The sequence below is a fragment of the Bubalus kerabau genome, chromosome 8, assembly GCF_029407905.1.
Source record: "Bubalus kerabau isolate K-KA32 ecotype Philippines breed swamp buffalo chromosome 8, PCC_UOA_SB_1v2, whole genome shotgun sequence".
Classification (NCBI taxonomy): Eukaryota; Metazoa; Chordata; class Mammalia; order Artiodactyla; family Bovidae; genus Bubalus; species Bubalus kerabau.
The window spans coordinates 99,622,245-99,647,548 of NC_073631.1; positions in this window are offsets into that span (position 1 = coordinate 99,622,245).

The window sequence follows — 25,304 nt, forward strand, 5'->3', positions numbered from 1 at the left end:
TTCTATTTCTATTTATTTTGCTCAGTCTTTAAAAATATATGTGGTTATATATTATACAATAGCATATAACATAAATAATATGTGCCATATAAAATATGCATCTATAATATACATACTACATTACAATAACATATATAGGTATATAACTTATACATAAATAAAAGTACATATGTTTTGAGTGCTCAAAAAATGTACTGACAAGCCTCCAGGTTTTTAACATAATCAGTTTGGAAACACTTTTTTAAAGAACACAGTGCCTATAAGGTGCTTGGCACGGGACTGGTGTGTATTGAGCCTTCAAAAAAGGCTGGCCCCGTAGCTGCCTTTCAGATGTAGTAGAATTGCGGTTTTAATGGCATGAGCATGCATCTGTCACAGTCCCTCCCAACTCTGCTCTCAAAATGCTGCATATCATGTGCTCTTGTGCCACCTCAAATCCCGCTCCCAGAAAATAGGATTACAAACAGTGCACCACGCAAAGCAGCTCCCAGGAGCCCCGATCGTGTAGCTTCCCCAACTCTCTGGGCATCTTCTTCTCTTTGGCCAGGTGGGCGCTTCTATAGGAAGGGATGAACAAAAGCAAGGACAAGGGGAAGCCAAGCCAGCCAGGGAGGAGACCTGCCGGCACAGGAGAGAAAAGGCTCCCGTGGAAGGGGAGGGTTAAAACTCCAATGGGGTTTGGGAATTTTCTGTACAATTCATCTCTCCCTGTGAACCCTGCTTCCCATTAGCATGGACAAATGAGGAGTGCCCATATCTCCTTTACACCCACCCTCGTCTTTCCTTGCAGGGATTCGGGATACTTTAGGAAGAAGAGCATTTCTTTCTTGCCTTGAGCATCATCTCCACGTTAGATGCAGGTAGAGAAATAAAGTCACAAGGTCACTTAGCAGCTCAGCTAGAAAACACCCAGGAGTCCTGACACCCGATTGAAATCACTTTTCTCATTAAAAGTACAAAGATAAAGCCTCCTTTATAAATATGAGGTCCTTAAATATTATCTGTGGCCATCAGTTCTGCTGGCTGTGTAGGCATTGTTCATTTATTTAATTTAACCTTTTCTTCCCCCCAAAGCTTTTGGCTCTGCCTTTAAAAACCCACACTAAATTCTCACTTAACGATTTGACCGGCTCCCCTTTTAGCTTCCTTTAAACGAGCTGCCGATAAAGGAATAAACTTGCTGAAGAAATAAGAAATAAGCCTCCTGAACACTGTAGCCCTTTATGCCGCCACTGTCCAGGCTGAAGGCTCCTCTCAAATGAATTGAGAGATAATGCTAATGGAATTACACATTGTGACTGGATCAGGGGCTGCCACGGGAAGATAAATACCAAAGCAAGGCTAAGGCATTTAATCAAAAATAAACCCCCTACGTGTCCTTTTTTTTTTCCCTTCAGAGTTAAACACACACACACACACACACACATACACACCCCTTCCCGAGACCTTGGTTTACCACATATATTACTTCACTCCCTTGACGCTTTTATTCCAAATTATTTGGTTTAGGGGAGGTCCCACATACACGCATTTAGAAGCAAATTAAATCAGTAAGAGTGACCCACCCAACATGTGTTTACGCTGACAGAAATGACACCCTGGCAAGCCTCTTGGAAGATAAACCGTATGTGGATTACTTCATGGAGATGATATAGCGCTTATCTGTTCTCTTTAGGCTCAATTTTAAATAAGATAAAATCGCTGGGCCTTGTGATCTGCCTGGTGAAGCTGTTTACCACGCAGTTGACACGCAACGGGGGCTGTTATGGAATATAGATTAGCAAGTGGCGGTGGTCGGCGGTCGCTTTCTTCCGGCTCGCTCCCACTCCCTTAGGGGCGACAGTGATGCCCACAGAGCATGGGTCTGAGGTCCCAGTTCGGATCTGGGTCTAAAAAAATCATTCCACATAATGGTAATCTGTCATGTTTTGGGTCTCACTATGTGTCCTGCTTAATTCTAAAATTAAAATGAACTTAGTGACACCTCTCCAGGTAACCTCACCTGGGCTTCCCAGGTGGCTCAGTGGTAAAGAATCCGACTGCCAATGCAGGAGACGTGAGTTCAGTTCCTGGTCCGGGAAGATCCCCTGGAGAAGGGCATGGCAACCCACTCCGGTACTTTTGCCTGGAGAATCCCATGGACAGAGAAGCCTGGCAGGTTACAGTCCATGGGGTCGCAAAGAGTCGGAAACAGCTGAGCAACTGCACATGAGCATGCCAGGTAACCTGTGACATCCTGGTGTATTAGAGTTTGTTTTCATAAGTAATGGAAATGAATTCTGGTTCTCCTACACAAAAACAGGGCTTACAGGAAGAACATCAGGGACTCTTAGCAGAATGTCAGGGGGTTCTTCTGAGGGATGACCAAGGGGAGACCCAGCAGAGCTAGCCTATAGGAATGGGCTAGTTTGAGTGTTGCTCTGGCCTCCGAGTCATAGCATCACTTACTCAGGGGACAAAACCCTGGAGGATGGGTCTGAGGGGCTGAGACCAAGGCATGTGTCCATCTGGCTACCTGGAGATAGCAGGAGGGTCTGCCCTTTCAGATCTGAGAAGGGGAGATGTGCTATCTGCTGAGGAAATGTCACACAATAGGAGACTCTCCAAGAGGAAGATCCGGTGCTAATAAAAAGAGGTGGAACAATTTGTTGTTAGTCACTAAGTCGTGTCCAGCTCTTTGCAACCCCGTGGACTGTTGTTTACTTCCCGGTCCTTCACCATCTCCCAGAGTTTATTCAAACTCATGTCCTTTGAGTCAGTGATGCCATCCCAACATCTCATTCTCTGTCACCCGCTCCTCCTCCTGCCCTCAATCTTTCCCAGCATCAGGGTATTTTCCAGTGAGTCAGCTCTTCGCATCACGTGGCCAAAGTAGTGAAACGATGAGCACTCCCAAGCTGGCAAATGACTCCTAGACTAGGGCTAAGAAAGGTGTGCTTGGGACCCTGTTCAGTCTGACATCAAGTAGGAAACAGCTTGCAGTGACGAAAAGAGCACTTACCCATGAGTTAGAAGACCCAAACTTAGCTTGGATGCTAAGGCAAATCTGTTTGAGCTAAGGCAAGTCCATTTCCCTCTAGCTCACTCTTTTGGGTTGAAATATGACCCTCCCAAGATTCATAAGTTAAAATCCTAACCACCAGTACCTCAGAACATGACCTTAATTGAAAATAGGGTCATTACAGGTGTAATTTGTTAAATGAGATTATACTGGAGTAGAGCAGGGCCCCTAATTAATCATAATTTGTACAAAGGGGAAATTTGGACACAGACACCCATGGGGAAAATGGTCTCCATAAATGGAGTTAAGTTGCCACAAGCCAAGGAACTACCAGAAGCTAAGAGAGTAGCCTGGCCCTGCTGACACCTTGATCTCAGGTTTCTAGCTTCCAGAACTGCGAGACAACAAATCTCTGTTAAGCCACAGAGTTTGTGGTACTCTGTTACAGTAGCTCTAGGAGACTAACACACTCAATTTCTGTAAGGGGAATGGGTTGGATTAGGTCTGTGACTTTTCAATGAATCTTGACTCAACTTTGAACTTCCTCGGAGTCCTAGCAGTTCTTGGCAGCATCCTTTGAGAACCATGAGGCCAAGCAATCTCCAAACCCCCTCCAGTGCCCTCTAAATTAAAGCCCTTTTCAGTTTGGACAAAGCAGTATTCAAAATTTGGGGAAGGATGTTCCTGGGGCATTTTTTTTTTCCTTCTAACTTTCTGGACAGGCTAGTTGCTTAATTGGCCCCATGCCAATCTCCATACCACACACATTCACCCTGCTTTATCAGCCACTAAAGCCTTCAGAAAATGAGGCTACTTCATCCAGTTTGCAGATGTCTTGGTCTAGTCCAGTGACATGTCCACTCAGACACAGACATATTTGCTGGGCTTACATCCTGGGGACTCAGTCCTATTGTAGACCCTGATCCAGCCACTTGGAACTCAGAAGGTTCTGTGACCTACCACATCTTCATCTCCCTACATCAACCCCCAGCATCTAGCGGCCATATCTAATATCTCATAGAACAATAGATACCCCAGTAGATACTTTTCGAGATGTATATGATGTCCATGGTTCTATCTTTAAAAAGAGAAAGAAAGCTCATGATGTCATAAATATTTGGAGGGCAACAGGCACCCTGCCAGACCTGATCACATACATGTCAGAAGCCTCTACATGACATCTTGACACTGTGGGAACTGGCTGATTATTGATCTGTCTCCTAAGCTAGACTGAGAACTCTGTGCAAATAGAGTCCACTGTGCTTCTCAGATTTGAATCCTCAGATCCAGGTGGACAAACCATAAGTGCTACAGTTGAAGATCAAAAGAGCTGCCAACCTGGAAAGGCATGCATTCACAACATCCAGACACCACACCACAAAAGAAGGAAGACTTGGCCAGCTCCACTTGCCCAACCTGATTCTCCTCCTGCGTTTGTAGGCTTGTGACCCTCCACACAGAGGAAGACCTCCAAGAGACAAAGAAACAGAGGTCACCATTCTTTCTTCCTCCAAGTTGTGCTACAAAATTGTCTCATACATACATAAACAGCTTAAAAATTAGTGAAATGAACCCATGGATACCTTCCACTCTCAGCCCAATCGTCATTATCACTCAGGCACATTTGTAGACATCATGAAATGTCACTTCTAGATACTTAGGCATAATTCTCTTAGAATAAAACATTATCTTATTTAACTACCATACCATGACTGTGCATAATAAAATTAATAATTCCACAATGTTATCAAATATCAGGTGTATATACAATTTTTTCCATCATCCTAAAAAGTGCCACAGGTTTGTTTGTTTCTAATCAGATTCTAATCAAAGTTCACATACTTCATTTGATTGTTGTATCTTTTGAGTCTCCTTTAATTCAGCAGAGTCCTCCAACTCCTTTCTTTGATGACACAGACTTTTTGAGGACTTCAGTTCAGTTCAGTCACTCAGTCGTGTCTGATTCTTTGCAGCCCCACGGACGGCAGCATGCCAGGCTTCCCTGTCCATCATCAACTCCTGGAGCTTACCCAAACTCATGTCCATCGAGTCAGTGATGCCATCCAACCATCTCATCCTCTGTAGTCCCCTTCTCCTCCCACCTTCAATATTTCCCAGCATCAGGGTCTTTTCTAGTGAGTTAGTTCTTCCCATTGGGTAGCCAAAATATCAGAGTTTCAGCTTCAGCATCAGTCCTTTGAGTGAATATTCAGGACTGATTTCCTTTAGGATAGACTTGCTGGATCTCCTTGCAGTCCAAGGGACTCTCAAGAGTCTTCTCCAACACCACAGTTCAAAAGCATTAATTCTTCAGCGCTCAGCTTTCTTTATAGACCAACTCTCACATGCATACATGACTACTGGAAAAACCATAGCTTTGACTGGATGGACCTTTGTTGGCAAAGTCTCAATGAAACTATGAGCCATGCCGTGTAGGGCCACCCAGAGAGTTCTGACAAAACATGGTCCACTGGAGAAGGGAATGCAAACCACTTCAGTATTCTTGCCTTGAGAACCCCATGAACAGTATGAAAAGGCAAAAAGATAGGACACTGAAAGATGAACTCCTCAGGTCAGTAGGTGCCCAATATGCTACTGGAGATCAGTGGAGAAATAACTCCAGAAAGAATGAAGAGATGGAGCCAAAGCAAAAACAACACCCAGTTGTGGATGTGACTGGTGATGGAAGTAAACTCTGATGCTGTAAAGAGCAATATTGCACAGGAACCTGGAATGTTAGGTCCATGGATCAAGGCAAACTGGAAGTGGTTAAACAGGAGATGGCAAGAGTGAACATCGACATTTTAGGAATCAGTGAACTAAAATGTATTGGAATGGGTGAATTTAACTCAGATGACCATTATATCTACTACTGTGGGCAAGAATCCCTTAGAAGAAATGGAGTAGGCATCATAGTAAACAAAAGAGTCTGAAATACAGTGCTTGGATGAAACCTCAAAAACAGTAGAATGATCTCTATTCATTTCCAAGGCAAACCATTCAATATCACAGTAATCCAAGTCTATGCCTAGACCAGTAATGCTGAAGAACCTGAAGTTGAATGGTTCTATGAAGACCTACAAGACCTTCTAGAACTAACACCCAAAAAAGATGTCCTTTTCACTATAGGAGACTGGAATGCAAAACTAGGAAGTCAAGAGATACCTGGAGTAACAGGCAAATTTGGCCTTGAAGTGCAAAATGAAGCAGGTCAAAGGCTAATAGAGTTTTGCCAAGAGAACACACTGGTCATAGCAAACACCCTCTTCCAACAACACAAGAGAAGACTCTACACATGACATCACTGGATGGTCAACACCAAAATCAGATTGATTATATTCTTTGCAGCCAAAGATGGAGAAGCTCTATACAGTCAGCAAAAACAAGACCAGGAGCTGACTGTGGCTCAGATCATGAACTCCTTATTGCCAAATTAAGACTTAAATTGAAGAAAGTAGGAAAAACCACCAGACTATTCAGGTATGGCCTAAATCAAATCCCTTATGATTATACAGTGGAAGTGACAGATTTGAGGGATTAGATCTGATAGACAGAGTGCCTGAAGAACTGTGGAAGGAGGTTTGTGACAGTGCACAGGAGACAGGGATCAAGACCATCCCCATGGAAAAGAAATGCAAAAAGGCAAGATGGTTGTCCCAGAGGAGGCCTTACAAATAGATGAGAAAAGAAGAGAAGCTAAAGGCAAAGGAGAAAAGGAAAGATATACCCATTTGAATGCAGAGTTCCAAGAATAGCAAGGAGGGATAAGAAAGCCTTCCTCAGTGATCAATGCAAAGAAATAGAGGAAAACAACAGAATGGGAAAGACTAGAAATTTCTTCAAGAAAATTAGAGATACCAAGGGAACATTTCATGCAAAGATGGGCACAATAAAGGACAGAAATGGTATGGACCTAACAGAAGCAGAAGATATTAAGAAGAGGTGGGAAGAATACACAGAAGAACTGTACAAAAAAGATCTTCATGACCCAGATAACCATGATGGTGTGATCACTCACCTAGAGCCAGACACCCTGGAATGTGAAGTCAAGTGGGCCTTAGAAAGCATCACTACGAACAAAGCTAGTGGAGGTGATGGAATTCCATCTGAGCTATTTCAAATCCTAAAAGATGATGCTGTGAAAGTGCTGCACTCAATATGCCAGCAAATTTGGAAAACTCAGCAGTGGCCACAGGATTGGAAAAGGTCAGTTTTCATTCCAATCCCAAAGAAAGGCAATGCCAAAGAATGTTCAAACTACTGCACAATTGCACTCATCTCACACACTAGCAAAGTAATGCTCAAAATTCTCCAAGCCAGGCTTCAACAGTACATGAACCATGAAATTCCAGATGTTCAAGCTGGATTTAGAAAAGGCAGAGGAACCAGAGATCAAATTTCCAATATTCGTTGGATCATCAAAAAAGCCCAAGAGAGTTCCAGAAAAAAAATCTACTTCTGCTTTATTGACTATGCCAAAGCCTTTGACTGTGTGGATTACAACAAAGTGTGGAAAATTCTTCAAGAGATGGGAATACCAGACCACCTGACCTTCTGCCTGAGAAATCTGTATGCAGGTCAAGAAGCAACAGTTAGAACTGGACATGGAACAACAGACTGGTTCCAAATTGGGAAAGGAGTGTGTCAAGGCTGCATATTGTCACCCTGCTTATTTAACTTACATGCAGAGTACCTCATGCAAAATGCTGGGCTGGAGGAAGCACAAGCTGGAATCAAGATTGCTGGGAGAAATATCAATAACCTCAGATATTCAGGTGACACCACCCTTGTGGCAGAAAGTGAAGAGGAACTAAAAAGCCTCTTGATGAAAGAGGAGAGTGAAAAAGTTGGCTTAAAATTCAACATTCAGAAAATGAAGATCATGGCATCTGATCCCATCACTTCATGGCAAATAGATAGGGAAACAATGGAAACAGTGACAGACTTTATTGGCGGGGGGGCTCCAAAATAACTGCAGATGGTGACTGCAGCCATGAAATTAAAAGCTCCTTGGAAGAAAAGTTATAATCAACCTAGACAGCATATTAAAAAGTAGAGACTTTTTGAGGAACCCAGGCTCAAAAATGGAGTGTTTTCCATTCTCAAACTGATTGTTTCCTTGTAGTATTGTGTGACCTGTTAGTTTATCCCCTAGAGGCAGCCACCATCTTGACCTATCAAAATCTCTGATTATGGACTTAGGCTAAGATAGAAACAGGGTTGAATGCTCCTGTTCTAGAGTACCCTGATCTCTCTCTCCACTAAGTGCAGGCTCCACGCCAGTATCTCCACCACAGCACTGCCACTGAATGCTCCATCCTGCCAGGCCACTGCTCCAGGGCCACTGCACCACAATGCAGTCCCTATCCATATCCACTGCCTTTGAGGTCTGAGTGGACACAGCTGGAAACATACAAGCAGTGCCACAGAAGATTGCAACCATTTAAAGATTTTTTGGTGATTTATGTCTCTTTAATTAAGGGCTTTTATGCTCCAAATAAAAAGTTACAGAAGTTGTCTTTACTTCTGAAAAAAATGTGTTCATGGTTGACTGCCTGAGTGAATTAAACAGCATCAGATCCCTAGGCTGGCTCCATGCTAGACCCCTACAGCTCATTTTCAGGGTAGAAGAAGAAGGTCAGTGAGAAATACCACTAAGAAGAGAGGCTGTGACAACTTTCATTACTTTTTGATGATCATGCAATAATTTTCCATGATAAATCATCGTATTATATTTGCAAATTTGGAGGCAAAATCTAAATGCCATTGTCCTAAAAAAGAAAAAAAGCATTGGGACCTGTTTTAAAGGGATTCACCTCCTAGTTGAGGAAGCGGAGACAAAGCTGGCATTTTATTACTAATTGTTTGATTGATTCTCAGGTAAAATTAATTATGTGCAGTGTATGATTTTTCAGAGTTAACCTGGGCTGCATGGAGAGTCTGGCACCAACATCAGAACCCATTTCTGAACCTAAATGGGCCCCAGACTGGCAGATTATCTGAGTCATTTGCCAATTCTATGGGCTCAGCTCAGGTATCAAGACATCTAATGCTACTCCTTATAAAGGATTATCACTGTTTGCCTTGGCAATCCCTTTCAGTTCAGTTCAGTTGCTCAGTCGTGTCCGACTGTTTGCGACCCTATGGACTGCAGCACACCAGGCTTCCCTGTCCATCACCAACTCCCAGAGTCCACCCAAACCCATGTCCGTTGAGTTCGTGATGCCATCCAACCATCTCATCCTCTGTCGTCCCCTTCTCCTCCCTCCTTCAATCTTGCCCAGCATCAGGGTCTTTTCAAATGAGTCAGTTCTTTGCATCAGGTGGCCAAAGTTTTGGAGCTTCAGCTTCAACATCGGTCCTTCCAATGAATATTCAGGACTGATCCTTTAGGATGGACTGGTTGGATCTCCTTGCAGGCCAAGGGAAAAGGCAATCCCTTTGGATTTACCTTTAACATTCACTTTTAATTTTTCCTTCATTATTCTTTGAATTACATTATTCATATCATTCTTGTCTCCTCCACTAGAGCGCCACTGTCTCCTCTAGAATCTCATCTCCCCATCCCCCCAGGTAAAAATTAGACCACCATGATTTGTGTTCTCCTTCTACCATGAGCAAAATTGCTCCAAAATATTTCAAATCACTTTATTCCACTTTTCAAATGAAATATGTCTATCTCCTACTAAATTATAAGCCCTACAGTCCTGGGTGTTCATTGGAAGGACTGATGCTAAAGCTGAAACTCCAATATTTTGGCCACCTCATGCAAAAAGTTGACTCATTGGAAAAGATCCTAATGCTGGGAGAGATTGGGGACAGGAAGAGAAGGGGACAACAGAGGATGAGATGGCTGGATTGCATCACCGACTCGAACATGAGTTCAAGTAAACTCCGGGAGCTGGTGATGGACAAGGAGGCCTGGCGTGCTGCGATTCATGGGGTCGCAAAGAGTTGGACACGACTGAGTGATTGAACTGAACTGAATGAACATAACTTGATCATCCTTTTTCTTTTCTATTCTACTAGATCTAAGGTCAGAGAATTGAGTAAACCATACTCCTAGTTTATGACACACTCATTCCTGTATGGCCCTTCTCCATTCATTCCTTCATTCTTGTACTCATTTATTCCCTTAATTCCCCTTTCTCAATGCTGTTACCTTGATCATTGATTACCATTCTCATTAAGTTAATGAGGTTCTTTTGCTTTTATGCAGTTATCAAATGTGTATATCTTTATATACACAAAATTTGTATTTACATAAATATATAATATCATATATTTCATGTTGTTTTTCTAGAATAAAATATACCTGTATGGTAGGAATTCACTGTTCTTTATAAATGTGATAGGATGAAACTTTAAAACTATATGAGCCTCAATTTGAGGCTCATATGAGGGAATAAGAGGTCTTTGGTTATCATTTCAATTTTTTTAGTCAAGTGAAGTGAAAGTCACTCAGTTATGTCTGACTCTTTGCAACCCCATGGACTATACAATCCATGAAATTCTCCAGGCCAGAACACTGAAGTGGGTAGCCTTTCCCTTCTCCAGGGGAATCTTCCCAACCCAGGGATTGAACCCAGGTCTCCTGCATTGCAGCCAGATTCTTTACCAGCTGAGCCACAAGGGAAGCCCAAGAATACTGGAGTGGGTAGCCTATCCCTTCTCCAGCAGATCTTCCCAACCCAGGAATTGAACCGGGGTCTCCTTCATTGCAGGTGGATTCTTTACCAACTGAGCTATCAGGGAAGCCCTTTCAATTTTTTTAGTACTTATATTCTAATTATGTTCTTGAATTTTTTAACTTATTTAAATTATTTTTATTGAATTATAGTTGATTTAAATGTTGTGTTAGTTTCAGGGTACAGCAAAGTGATTATAAATATATATATATAATCTTTTCTTTTTAAGATTCTCTTTCCTTATAAGTTCTTAATAAAATATTGTGTATAGTTCTCAGTGCTATACAATAGGTCTTTGTTGGTCATCTCTTTTACATATAGTAGTGGGTATATATTAATCCCAAACTCCTAATATTTCCCTCCCCCACTTCTCCTTTGGTAACCATAAATTTGTTTTCTATGTCTGTGGGTCTGTTTCTGTTTTGCATATAAGTTCATTTGTATCATTCTTAATTTTTCTCATTTTATTTAATTTTTGCTTGTACCAATTTTTAGCATTTATGTTTCCTAAAAATGTATCCATAACTTCTAGTATATTCATACTATGCTGATTTTTCTAATCTCTGCTTTTTGTATAGTTATTTCTCTTTTCATTCCACATTTTATTTATTTGTACCTTCTCTTTTTTGTCTTGATGAGTCTTTTCAGAGGTCTAACTATTTAACAAATGATATTAAAGAATCAGCGTTAGTTTTGTTCAATTTTTCTATTATTTTTTGTTCTCAATTTTAAACTGCTATTATATTTATTAGTTCATTTATTCTTATTTCTTTGTGTTAACTCCATACTTCTTTTTCACTTTATATCTCCAGAGACGAGCATGTGCTTAGTACATAGAAGCTTTTATCAAATGTTTACTGAATAAATGAATAAATGGTAAATGTCTTGAAGTCAGATGATATGTGTTATCCATCTTCAAAGTCCTCAGAACACCTACAACATCACCTAGCACATGGGAGACCTCAGTAAGGATTGAGGGAATATTTACTGAGGTAATTGTTAATACAAGGAAATACAGTTCTCCCTAAAGGAAACCATGGAGGTCCTCTAGTTGAGTTTTCTGATTTAAAAAAAGAACAGACAACCACAGTGGCATTAGTGACCCTCTACTCTTTTCTTCTTCTTTAGTGATAGAACCCCTAATTTTAACTAGACACAGAGCTATCTGGAATGAAGATCAAGTGATTAAGTTCTCATCAGTGATTCCATAAGTGAAAATGTTGGGTACAACTTAAGAAAGCGAACCTCAAGAGAGGTGTGTCTTTTCCCTTCTGCTTGCTTTCTGGAACATAGATTCAATGGTTGGGATTTGAGGGGTTATAATGGATCAAGAACTGACCTTGGGGACAGAAGCCCACAAAACAGAGGAACAAGACCAAGTGCCTGGGTTCCTCACACCAGGAACTTTCCATGGCAGCCCCAGGTGACTGCTCTTAGACTTCTTTACAAGAGAGAGAATTCTTGTCTTGTTTAAGGTGCCGTTTGGGGTCTTTTTTCTTGGGGGAGGGGTGGGAAGACTTCTGTCACATGTAGCTGGACATAGCAACTTATCAGAATAAAATTAGCTTAGAAACTAATTCAGCAGAGACTTGTCAGTTCATTTCTAATGCAAGTCTCTCTTCACACAACAAAGACCTAAGAAAGAAGGTGATTAAAAAAAAAAATTCCCCATTTCCCACATGGGGAATGCAATGAGGGAGCCAAGGTCTAGACTCACCTCCCATTCTTACTCAGATCTCAGCTTACTGATGAAATATACCCTTGTAAACTCAATCAATTAGAAGAAGGCTGATTCCAGGGGTTCTAATCATAGAAGAATCTAGGGATTCTCATGCCAACTCCCAATAATTTGCAGCCCCAATGATTACCTGGGTAAAGTCCAGTTCAACCTCAATTTTCTAGATTCTAGTATGATTTTTCTCATGCTTGACTCTCTTGCTTACAAGATAATCAGGTTCCCAGTCCCTTTGAGAAAGGTTAAAGACAAGTCAAAGATATGAAAGGTTTGTCTCCTCTATGTGGCTAATGACCTTGACTCTCAGAGGGTTGCTCTCTGTGTTTCTCCAGGAGTTTGGGGTTCACACTCAGCATGGCTTTGCACACTCCAGAGCAAGCTCCATGGGTGACACCTGTATGATCTGTAATCTGTTAAATCAAATGATCTTGTTGCCTCTGTCTCACTACCAACTTCATCTCCCTATGGTGTCCTTGCTGTGACCAGGGGATTCTTGGAAGATTCTCTCTTAAGTGGCATCATTATCCATGGCCACCATCAACATCAGCCCTCTATTGATCTGAGAATTCTACAGAAAAGAAACAGTTCTAGAAGGGGTTGTATCTTCCAGACACCAGGGCCTGGGATTATATGGCCAAACATCCAAAGTCTTAGCCAAAGTCAAAGACTAAGCATCCTTAGTCTTGGGGATTGATAGGGTAGAGGGAATTTTAAAGGACTTAGGATGCCTTTGTGCTCTCTCTCTCTCTTTGTCCCCTCACTGCACTGTGCAGTTTGTGATATCTTAGTTCCCCAACCAGGGATTGAACCCGAGCCTTCAGCTGTGAGAACTGGACTGCCAGGGAAGTCCCAGCTTTGTACTTTTATAAGTGAGCGGGATCCAGAGCAGCCTCTGATCCAGACATCTCACCAGAAAAGAGGAAAAGAAGATAAAATATTTAGTGAGAGCACTCTGTGTGCCAGGCACTGTTAGCAGGCACTTTCAACATGCGTGGAATCCCTTGTTCAGATGAAAGGCAGTATAGTGTGATGCCTAAGCATAATTAGTAGCTCTGTGGTCTTGAGTGAGTGACTAACTTCTCTGGGATTCATGCAAAAAGGAGGTAAACTAGTTCTTACCTCATGAATTTTATATAATCAATGTCTTTAAAACAGTGCCTAGACTATGACTGTTTTTGTTTTTCATTAATTTTTACTGAAGGAAGTCTAATTGCTTTACAACGCTGTTTTAGTTTCTACTGTACAACAAAGTGAGTCAGTAATACGTATACATATATGCCCTCTTTTCTGGATTTCCTTCCCATTTAGGTCACCACAGAGCACTGAGTAGAGTTCCCTGTGCTATACAGCCAGTTCTCATTAGTACATAGTATCATCAGTTTGGGCTTCCCTGGTGGCTCAGACAATAAAGAATCTGCCTGCAATGCAGAGACCTGGGTTCGATCCCTGGGTTGGGAAGATCCCTTGAAGAGGGCATGGCAGCCCACTCCAGTATTCCTGCCTGGAGAATCCCATGGACAGAGGAGCCTGGTGGGGTCGCCGAGAGTTGGATGCAACTGAACAACTAAGCACAGCACACAGCGCGCATCAACAGTTATATGCCAATCCCAGGAGGACTGTTATTGTTAATCCTCACAGTGATACTTCAAAATGGGTTTATTACGCCCCCTAATAAAGTTATGGAATGACACAATGGAATATTAGAGTCAGAGACTTAAGATAGCTTTCCCAAGTTCAACTGCTAATAAGTGGAGGAACCAGGATTCAAATCCAGGTTCAGTTAACTCCAACCTCTTGCTCTTTGCCCCAGACATTTTCCAGAAAGCCAGTTCTTCCCTAGATGGTCATTCTAGACACCATTTAGCACTCCTTATGAAACAAGAAATAATGGCCTTTCTATCCAGGCCATTAATCTGGTTAGTAGTTGGGGCACTAAATGTAAACAAAATATTGTCTCTTGAGGGAATGACCACTGATCATAACCTGTTCTCCTCTGCCAAAATCAGCTGAGATATAGAGTTAATCAGGAGTTAAATAGGAATAAAGATATTAGGTGGTTTTTTTTACTGGTAAAAGTGGAGGACACGGTTTAGACCTAAGACCAAAACATATTTCCTTTCTTCCCAAGCCTGAAACCTTGGTGCTCACACACAGGGGGAGGTTTGAGTAGGCAGAAAAGACACGTACCCAGTACCAGGATGATTATCAAGAATGACAACAGCCTGTCTCTATCTCAGACAGGGGAAGAGAGTCAAAGAAAGACCAGAGATATGGGAATCAGTCTCTGATGAAGACTCTGCCCCATGGGATCACATGGACTAAAAATGTCAGACTCTCACCATCTCACCTGTCAGTGGAATCTCCCTCCACCCTTGGTAGGTAAGTAAGATAGAAGCTTCTTCCTGATATAATCAGGAAGTGTTGGTATAATTCTACAAACCAAAATAAACATGGAGAAAAGAAGAGGATCTCTCCCTTTACCATAAGCCCAAATTCTTGACACATATACCCATCAACCACTTACAACTGATCAGTCAAAACTAGGAAAAAAAAAAAATCCCACAAGTACCCAGAAAAGAGCTGCCAGCCTTGAAATAAAAGTTTCTTTTTTTTCCTTTATTTTTCACACCATGTTTTTATTCTTCTCATAGCCAGTTTGCTGGTTTCACTCCTCATTTAAGTAGCTCCTTCACTAATGCAATTGGTACTTTAAATGTTTCAAAGAAACAGCCCAGACCACTGGGATATGTATTCTCTTTCTTAAAAGAAAAAAAAAAATCAAATGGACTTCAGGGAGTTAGATGAAATTAATTCCACCCTGGGAAAACAGAAGTCAAGCAACTTCAGTCTCCTGGTTTATAAGGTCACCAGAATCCCTTGTCAGGAATTATTCTTCTGTAAATCACTTCTGCCTGGCTACTCTGCGGCCCTGAATTGCAGATAATCCAGACAGTGACTGTGTCTTGTCTCTGAACAGAAGCTTCACTGACCTCCCCTAAGAGGATTCTGGTGCTAGCTTTGGCTGCAGGAAGAAGTTAGGGAGTCTAGCCCCAATGCACACCAGCTTTGGAACCACCTTCCAGCCAGGATTCAGCCTGGCACGTAAACATCTTGGGTAGAGAGGCCCCTCCTAAAAGCACAAGCTCTGTTCTGTGAGAGGCCCCCACACCCCAAGGCCCAGCTCATACAGCACGTAGGAGGACAGAGGATGAACTAGGACTTAGGAGATGGGGGCGTCAGCTGGCATCAAGCACACTAGATGCCCAGCTGTGAGGCTAGTGTCTATTTGTATGTTTCCCTTGGGTTGGGTTTTGTATTTTTTTTTTTTTTAGACCACTTAGTGGGCCTCCCAGGTGGTGCTGTGTTGAAGAATCCACTGGCCACTGCAGGAGATGTGGGTTTGATCCCTGGGTTGGAAAGATCCCCTGGAGAAGGAAATGGCAACCCACTGCAGCATTCTTGCCTGGCGATTCCATGGACAGAGGAACCTGGCGGGCTACAGTCTGTGGGGTCACAAAGAGTCAGACACCACTGAGCACGCGTTCACAGTGACACACACACCACGTACTTCACCTTTGGTTCCCAATTACTTCTGGCCTTGGGCAAATCATTCACTTTTGAGCCTTAGTTTCACACAGATCTGAATTGAAACCCTGAATTTGCTGCATATTAATGATGACTTTAAGCAAATTACATGATCACTCCAAGCCTCAGTGTCTACACCAGTATGTTGGGACCATTAATGCATAGTTTGTAAGGTTGTAATGAGGATCTAAAAGATAACATATAAAGTACATAGACGATGATCTTGTTGTAGGAAACCGTGTGGGTTACTGGCCCAGCTGTGTCAATCACTGGACACAGCCCTCTTTGGAGACATCCCCCTGCGTTTGCAGTCTGTGTAGTCCCAGGATGGCTGTCAGGATACCCAACTCCACTACCACTGTGGTCCAGGATGGCGGCCTAAGCCAAGGCAGGTCAATACAAGTCCCTTCTCTCAAGATCTAGCATTGGCTAGGTACTAAGAGAGAGAGGACCATGGACACCCAGGAGCTCAGGAGCTGGCGGGGGCGTGATGCCTTGCCAAGCAGCCTGGAATAGCCAGAGAAGCTGGTCTTCAAATGGAAAAGAGAGAAGATGGACACAGAGAGGAGAAAAGAGACAAAATGCAGATGACACTCTAGCCTCAGTCTCTAGTTCACCTTCGCCCTTGGGCTCCATGAAACTCACACCCCTGTATCCTCTTGATCAAGTTCTTTTCTTTTTAGGTTAGCTTGTCTGGTTTTTGTTACATGCAAGAGTCTTAACAATCTGGTAAACAGTTGTGATTCAATAAACAGTAAACACCAACTTGTGGAAAATGACAGAATTGATCAAATGATGCCACAGATTCTTCCCCTCTCTCTGCCTGGAAATAATTATTTCCTAGGAGCCCCACTCTATTTTTATATCCTTTAGAACAACTTTGACCCACACTTATCATTATTCAATCACTTGTTCATTTGATAAGCTGCTTCTCCATATGAGGTCGAGGACCATAACTTAGCTCTATGTCCATGTGCAGATGGCCACATCTCTCACCCTCTCCCCTGAACACGACCTTCTTCACACCAGACTCTGCCCATTCCCCATGCTGCCCCACCACAGTGACTTCCTGGAACCCAGCCCATGTGGTCTTGCACTTCCATCCTACCCCAGCCCTTGATGGCCCTTCCTTTGTTGACTCCAGCCCTGGCAGCAAACAGCAGCCCAGGCTCAGCACCCATCAAGAAAGAGGCACTTTTAAAAGGCAAGCTTCCCCATCCTCATGATAAAAAGAGCTAACTGTGCAGTCCCCACACTGAGCATTCCAAAGGAATCATCTCATTTAATTACCCCAAAAATCTATGAGATTGGCACTGTTATTATCCATATTTTAATGACAAAGAAGCTGAGGAAACAGAGAGGGTGAGCAATTTATCCCAGGTCATACAGATAGGAAGTGGCAGAGCTAAATTAAAATCCGTGCTGTGTTGCCAAGGTCCATGCACTTTACCTCTTAAACCACACTAGACTACAGCTTTCGAGATGGGCTTTGATTTTTTTTTTTTTTTTAATGTACTACACAATCTGTCTGAGCAAAGGCTACAAGAATTCAGAGAAGGAATTCAGTGTGGGCTGATAAGGTGAGAGAGGATTTAGGGACAAGGTACTAGACTTTGACCCTGCAGAACGGGAAAAGGACATGACAGATGGTGGAAAGGTCAGTGGCCCAGAGGTCCGACTGTGTGTGGGGGGCTTGTTGGGAAGTAGGCAGGTGACGCTGGTAGATTGGGGTCAGTTCTGGAAAACCCACGCATCTAGTGTCAAAAGTGAACAGTCCTATAAGAGTCAAGAAAAATGCATTGAGTTTTTTTTTTTTCCAGTCCTAGAAAACTAACATAGGGATCATCAGAGAAACCTCCCAGGTCCTTGAATAAGATTGTGGCAACCGGAAGGAAGTCGTGTTTTCTGAAAATCAAGCTTAAGCAGTGGAAACTGCTCTGAGGCAGAGAAAGAAAAGAGACTTTGAAGGAAAATGAAGACTCAGCCCAGCAGTCTCTATACTTTCTCTCTCTCCCTACAGGCCAGGGAACGGATTCCTTCCTCCCTTCTCTCCCCTTAACTCCCTGCTGGCCTACTGAAGGCTCAGAGCCACCTGGCCCTTCTCTCTGTAGCTGGGTTTCTTCACCTGTAGGACGGAGGTGGCAGTGCTGCTGTGGGCTGCTCGGCATCCCTTCAGGTGCCCCTTCTGTGCCCACGCCCCCAGTACTCCTCCCTGCACTGTCTTTCTCCATAGCACTCACTACTCACGGTCAAGGGAATGTTGGTGTGTTGGCCTACAGTCTACCCCACTCCACTAGAAGCTCAACTCTTGGAGGGCAGCCACATGCTCTGCCCACTGATATAACCCCGTACCCAGATTAGGACCCAACATGTGGCAGGGCTTCAGTGTGGAGAGAGGGTGGTATGAAGATGAAATGGGATGATGTATACAGGGCATCTGTTCCACAAGAAAGATGCAGTATGTGCCAGTTCTGCCCCTTCTGTGTCCCTGAACGCTTCTTTCATTTCACCAAGTATTTCCATGTTTAACTCCAAAGCTGGGAGGATGTGTATTCTATACTTTGGATACCATAAAATAAAGTTGAAGCAATACTACCTTAGAGATCTATTTTTCAATTTTGCTTGATTTTTCATTTCTGTAAACTGGAAGATATCATCAGCCTTTTAAAAACGTTCTTTATAAGTTATGTATCTTTGGTGAGCAATCCAAGTGGCCAGTGGTAAGGAGATCAAATGTTACTCGCAGATGTATTAATAATAAGGTCCCTTCTCTCCAAGATGCACACTATTTTCCTTTCCCAGCTGGTCAGGGTGAGGCTGGGAGCCCCCCACTTACAGCCAGGTTTGCTTTAACGTAGCAAACACAAAATCACCATGATGTGCAAAACGGCTTTATAAAAATCACAGAGTTGTGGACCAAGTGAGGTCAGAGGCGCAGCACTCAGATATTTCATCAAGGACACATATATTTTTCTGGGTTTGTGTTTGTTTGTTTGTTTTAATTTTTACAGTGCTGTGTTGGTTTCTGTCATACAACAATGTGAATCAACTATAATTATACATTTATCCTCTCCCTCCCAAATCTCCCTCCCCTCCCCCATCCCATCTCTCCAGGTCATCACAGAGTGCCAGACTGGGCTCCCTGTGCCACACAGCAGCTCCTCACCAGCTATCCATCTTGCCCCCAGTAGTGTGTATATGCTGATGCTGCTTTCTCCATTAGTCCCACTCTCTCCTCCCCCACTGTGCCCACAGGTCCATTCTCTACATCTGCGTCTCCCTTCCTTCCCTGCAGATGGGTTCCTCAATACCATTTTTCTAGATTCCACATATATGCATTAATACACTATATTTGTTTTTCTCTTTCTGACTTATGTCACTCTGTATAATAGGCTCTGGGTTCATCCACCTCACTAGAACTGACTCTAGTTCATCCTTTTTTATGGCTGAGTAATATTCCATTTATATATGTACCACATCTTCTTTATCCATCCATCTGTTGATGAATGTCTAGGTTGCTTCCATGTCCTGGCTATTGTAAAAAGAGCTGCAGTGAATACTGGGGTACATGCATCAATGACACATTTTAAGAAAGAAAAAGGCATCTAATGAAAATGGTAGCACAATGGGACACATGTAAAAACAGTTAAGGAAGCCACAAACACTACAGTAAATACGGTAATTTACCCTGAAAAATTCTGATGCTTACTGATGGAAATGGGACCCCAGAAAGTTTGCAGCTTGTGAGTTATTATAGCATGAAGTCAACAGAGAGTTGTAACAACAGATGTGGATGGGTGTAGCTCCTAAGATGCAGTGAACAGATGTGGCCAGTAGATGTTAGGGGCATGTGTGTGCGTTTCATACATTCTTATGCTGTTCAGTCAGTTCAGCTGTGTGCAGCTTTCTGCATTCACCTAGTGTTTCTTGCAGGCTAAATGGCACATAAGTAAATGTGAAATCTGTGTTGTGCTCAGATTGTTCCCTAAGACATCAATTGCGTTGGAACAAATTTGCATTTCCAAAACAAGTGTTGTAGCAGAACTCACTATATAGCCAAACTCACATAGGGGAGTTAGCAATAGGGCTGACCAGTTTATCCTAAATTCTCCTGACTTGGCAAGGCCATATCTCACTTTTAGCCTGAGAAAAACTAGGGAGCCTGTGACACGTGGTAAAATTTTCATTAACCTGGAAACACCTCAAGCCCTCATACATTTAGAATTATCCGTCTTCAACTTGCAGAAGAAGTCAATCACAAGAAACAAACTGATGTCTGGGAGTTAGCCAAGTAAAATCAAGAACGCATCCTGGAATGAGATTTACTCAGTCCCCGAGCCTTCCACACCTGTGGTTACATGCAATAAAAAATTGGCATTTCAGCCTAGAGACTCTGATCCTGATCCTGAGTATGTTCCTAATCACAAAATCAAGAGTAAACGGTGTGCAGTGTTCAAACGGCTTAAGGAAAGAAAATGGACCAAAGCCTTTGAAAAAAAGTTAAAGAAGGCTAACTAAAATAGAGTTTTTTATAATCCTCAGTTAACCAGAAAAGGCATGGTCCAGGCATTCACAGAGGTTGACCTATGTATGCCCATAGGAAATGTGCCCTCTGAGCATGCCAGATATATCACAGTTTAAAATGCTGGACTTCTCTGGTGGCTCAGACAGTAAAGAATCTGTGTGCAATGTGGGAGATGGAAGTTCAACCCCTGGGTCAGGAAGATTTCCTGGAGAAGAAAATCGCAACCCACTCCAGGATTCTTGCTGGAGAATTCCATGGACAGAAGAGCCTGGTGGGTTACAGTCCATGGGGTCGCAAAGAGTTGGACATGAATGAGTGACTAACACACACACACACACACACACACATACAAAGCTGGGGAAATTGCTCAGGTGGTTCCAGTAGTTTAGGGTGATTTTGACTCCCTCTTCCCTCCCTTCCTCCACCAGCCTGGATCTCTTCCTGTTTCACCTGGGAGCTCCCCCACCCAGCCAGGAGGAACACTGAGCACAGCAGAGTAGCAGCTGCAAATCTATATTAAGCAGATGAGGAATCAAGGGAAACTTTTATAGATGGAGAGATGGATAGTCCTGAAGTGCCATAACCAGGCTAAGGGGATTTGATAGAAGAGCCTTAATGGGGCCCCTTGCGAGCTAGGAGAGCAGTGAGCACTCTGTAATGGAAATGTTCCCTGAGCCTGTGGTTTCTTCCAGCCACAAAGTTCCAATCAGGACACTTTGCTCACATTAATTAATTAGGCCTCCTGCATTCCCCAGGGAAGCTTGGAAGCATTATGTGTGGAGAGAGGAAGGTGAGCAAAACGGCGTCATCACGACCATCATCATCCCACGGCGTTGGACAGGCATCTGTGAGACACCATGCTGGAAGCGGCAATAAGCTAGTTGTGCATGCACCCCTTCCACATGTGTGCAGTTTAAGGCAAAATGAACAGTCCATTCACTCATTCATCATCATGTCAACTCTTTGGTGGTCATTGTTGTTTAGTTGCTAAATCGTGTCTGACTCTCTGCAACACTATGGACTGTAGCCCACCGGGCTCCTCTGTCCATGGGATTTCCCAGGCAAGAATACTGGAGTGGGTTGTCACTTCCTTCTCCAGGGGATCTTCCCAACCCAGGGATCAAACCTGAGTCTTCTGTGTCTTCTGCATTGGCAGGCAGATGGTTTACCACTGAGCCACCAGAGAAGCCCCAACTCTATGGTTGTTGGGCTTCTATTTGTATTAGTATGAGGGATATGACTGGAGTGAATAGGACTTAGTGTCTGCATTCAAGGAACACCTGGTCAAAGGGCAAAGATGGAAAAACTGCAAGCATTATAACTTAAGCACCATAGAGAAATTTGGCCCCAAATTCTAATTACCCAACAGAGTAATAGGTAGTCGTCCTCAGCCTCCTGTCACTCATCCCCCAAGTCAACTCATCACCAAGGCTGCCAGTCTTTCTTCTCGCTGTTCCTCTGCCTTGGCTCCGGCCCTCCAGGATCTTGCAATAGCCCCCAAACTAGCCTCCACTTTTGCGCTTATGCCTTGGCTCCGGCCCTCCAGGATCTTGCAATAGCCCCCAAACTAGCCTCCACTCTTGCGCTTATGGTCCACCCTCCCCAGCACAGCCAAACAGATCTTCCCAAAGGCAAACCAGAGGTGTCACTTACTCCACCGACTAACTCCCCCCCACCCCCACCCTTATCTCAGGCCCATGTTCAGGCTGGGAGCAGGCCTCACTCAGCAGTTCACATCCAACACCCTTGGGTGGCCTGACTCTTGTCACCCTACAGTGCTCACCGATCCCAGGGAGAGCTCTTTGGGTCACACCCTGAAGCCTTGCTCACATGTTATCCTTTCTGCCCCCGTGGCTACCTGCCAAGATCCCCATCCTCCCTAAAAGGTCCACCCCATTTCCACACGAATGACCTCTCCCAACACCTTTCTTTTCATGCCAAGTAGGATTCATTCCACTTCAATTACAGTACTTTTAAAGTTTTATCATAATTCCTTGTTTGAATACCTTTCTTCCCGCCTAGACTGAATTCCTTGAGAGCAGGGCCAGTCTCCCTGATGCCGGGTCAGGGCCTGACATAGAGTAGGAGAACTCAGTAATGGCTGGTGGAAGGCATGATGACAGACAGAGCCTGTTTCGAAATTGCCAGTGGTTCCCCACAGAGTATGTGAGATCCTCTATTGCGATCATAAGCCCTGCCATCTGTATAAAGTCACCATCCTGCCTTCTCCTGAGGCTGATGTCAAGAGCGTGTGGTTTGTGGGCATGTCTTGGAGTTAGGGAATCTTCTCTGGTCCCCACAGACTTCTTGGTCCCTCAGCCACTATCCTGTGTCCATTGTCACATATAAGCGAAGACTAGCTGGGGTGAGAGTGTGGTTTGTGGCCCTTACTTATGGGCTATGACTATAGGAGGCCTACTGTGCACTGCTCGTTTTGCTTTTATTTACTGAATTGGATTCATAGATAGTATTATCCCTATCTTATAGGTGAGCAAACAGCCCTGCTACGGTTAAGCTGCCAGAGGCCACGCTAGCTATGGTAAGTACCAGGGCTGGGATTTGAACCTCTGGCTGTCTGATTCCACAGTATGAGTCCCTCCCATCACTCAGGGCTGCCTCCCGCTTGCACTGGAAGTGGGGAACATGTGGCCGAGACAGGCGCAGTTTGGATAACACTGCCTCTGCGTCCTGTAGGGCCAGCACTCTGTGAGCACTGGTTTTTATTTACCTTATATGGCGAAAAGAGAGATGCCCATTTTTTTTTTCCCCATTTCTGCAGACTAACAGACGGGTGCTAATTTGGTAAGTGCAAATTGTCTGGCTTCGGTTCTATCCACCATCTGCCTGCTTGAACTAGTGAAACCAGGGTGACTTGTAATTATGCCCAGTTCTCTTCACAGGGTCCCTCCATCCCTTCAGAGGCGCTTATCCTTTTCCTATTTTAAGAAAGAGCTTCACATAGCACAGCATTTATGGACCACATCCAAGTACCAGAGTAGAAAGTGATATTATGAAGCCGAGGCAATCACACAGACAAAACCCTTAAACTAGATGCCAGGGGGGAACCCGGGCTGGCCCTGCTCCTCCCAGGAAATTGCCAGGCGATGGGAGACCAGTCACTGTGACTCTGGGCCTCAGTTTCTCCCCCAGGGCACGGTCATCGGGAGCCCCCGAGAAAAGGAAGTGGTGCTTTGCCGTTTGTGTGGCAGGCCTGCCCTGGCTGCTGCTACTTCTGGTGCTTCGGGTGCGTGTTCGCAGGGATCTTCCCAACCTCTCACTCTCATCCTCCAGAAGCAGCTCTTCAAACCCTGCATCAAAAATTCCCCCGACTCCCCACCCCCGCTAAAAACAAAAGGCTGCACTTCATTGTATTCACACCATAGCTAGGATAGTTGCAGCTGCTTGAGGCTCCACTTTCCTGCTCTCTGCAACAAACTCTTCCAACATCCAGACTCCACCATGCTTTAAAAACTATGGGCAGAAGTGATAAGAGGGTCACAGGGCTAAAGAAGCAGTTTACCCAGCTGGAAGCACACCATTGAAACCCCAGCGTCATTCATTTTCATCAGAAGCAATACTCTCTATGCGTTTACTTAAGCCAGTCTTCTCCTGCCCGTTTCTCCCTCCCTGGAGGATGGGTCTTTTGAGAGATAACCACCCACATGGCAAATGAGTGGATTTCCCCTTCAGCGTGAAGCTAACACCTCTTGGAAGAGCAGAGGTTTGCCATGTGGAAGGTGGATGAGCACCTGGGCCCATGGGAGCAGTTCCCTGCCTGCCCCGAGAGGAGGGGAAGCATCTCCTTGCCTCCAGCCACTGCTCTCCCCCTCACCTCCGACTGTCACTCCTGTCCCCAAGCCCGATCACAAGGCCACCTCATCCCCCGCCCTCGAGGCTGCCAAATGAGCCAGGCCCACCGCCAGCAGCCAAGTTAATTTTTTTTTTAAATCTCCTTGACGAAATGAAGAGGGAAAGTTGGCTGTTTAACTTGGTGGTTTTCTTTAGCAACGCTGAAATGTCTAACATCTCAATGTGTGCTGTTTGCGAACTTAAATACATCGCCTCTGGACCAGTCATTCCTCAAGGAACATCTGCTCTCCAGAAGATCAGAAGTGAGAAACCACAAAGTTGCATTACTTATCTTTCCCTAAAGAAATGAAAGGTGTTTTTTTCTCCCCCTCAAAGTAACAGCTATTTCTCCACTCCACATCAAAACTCCAGCCTTTGGCAAGCATGTCTCAGCACTTCCAAATCCAAGCTTCGGCACAGAACTGCCGACTTCAAAAGTGATGGTGCGGAGCCGGCCCTGAGAGCATCCCTCAGTACCTGCTCACTCACAGCTTCTGAGCTTCTCGCATGTACTGAGCTCATGCGATAATACACACCCAGAGGAAGGGAATTCTTTAAACAACCCGGGGTGCCATCCTGGAAGATGGGCTACACTCAAAGCACTCCATCAGTTGAGTCTGACCTGGAACTTGGAAAACTGTGAAAATGTCACCTGAGGTTGGATGACCATTCAGCATGCAAGGAGACTGGTACCAGAACAGAAGTAAGAAAGGAGTCCCCAAGATGGAGTAGAAAGTGCCATGGACCTATTATATTCTCCTTGCTGGCTGACTCTCAGCTAGAAGGAGGTTCCACCATCTATTATGGCAACCTCAAATAAGAAATATGAACACCCCAAGTTCACTGGTTCATGTAAAACATGTCTGGAAGGAAAGAGTCCAGGGGCTCTGTGAAGCCAGTGAAAACTAAGGCTCCTTCTGT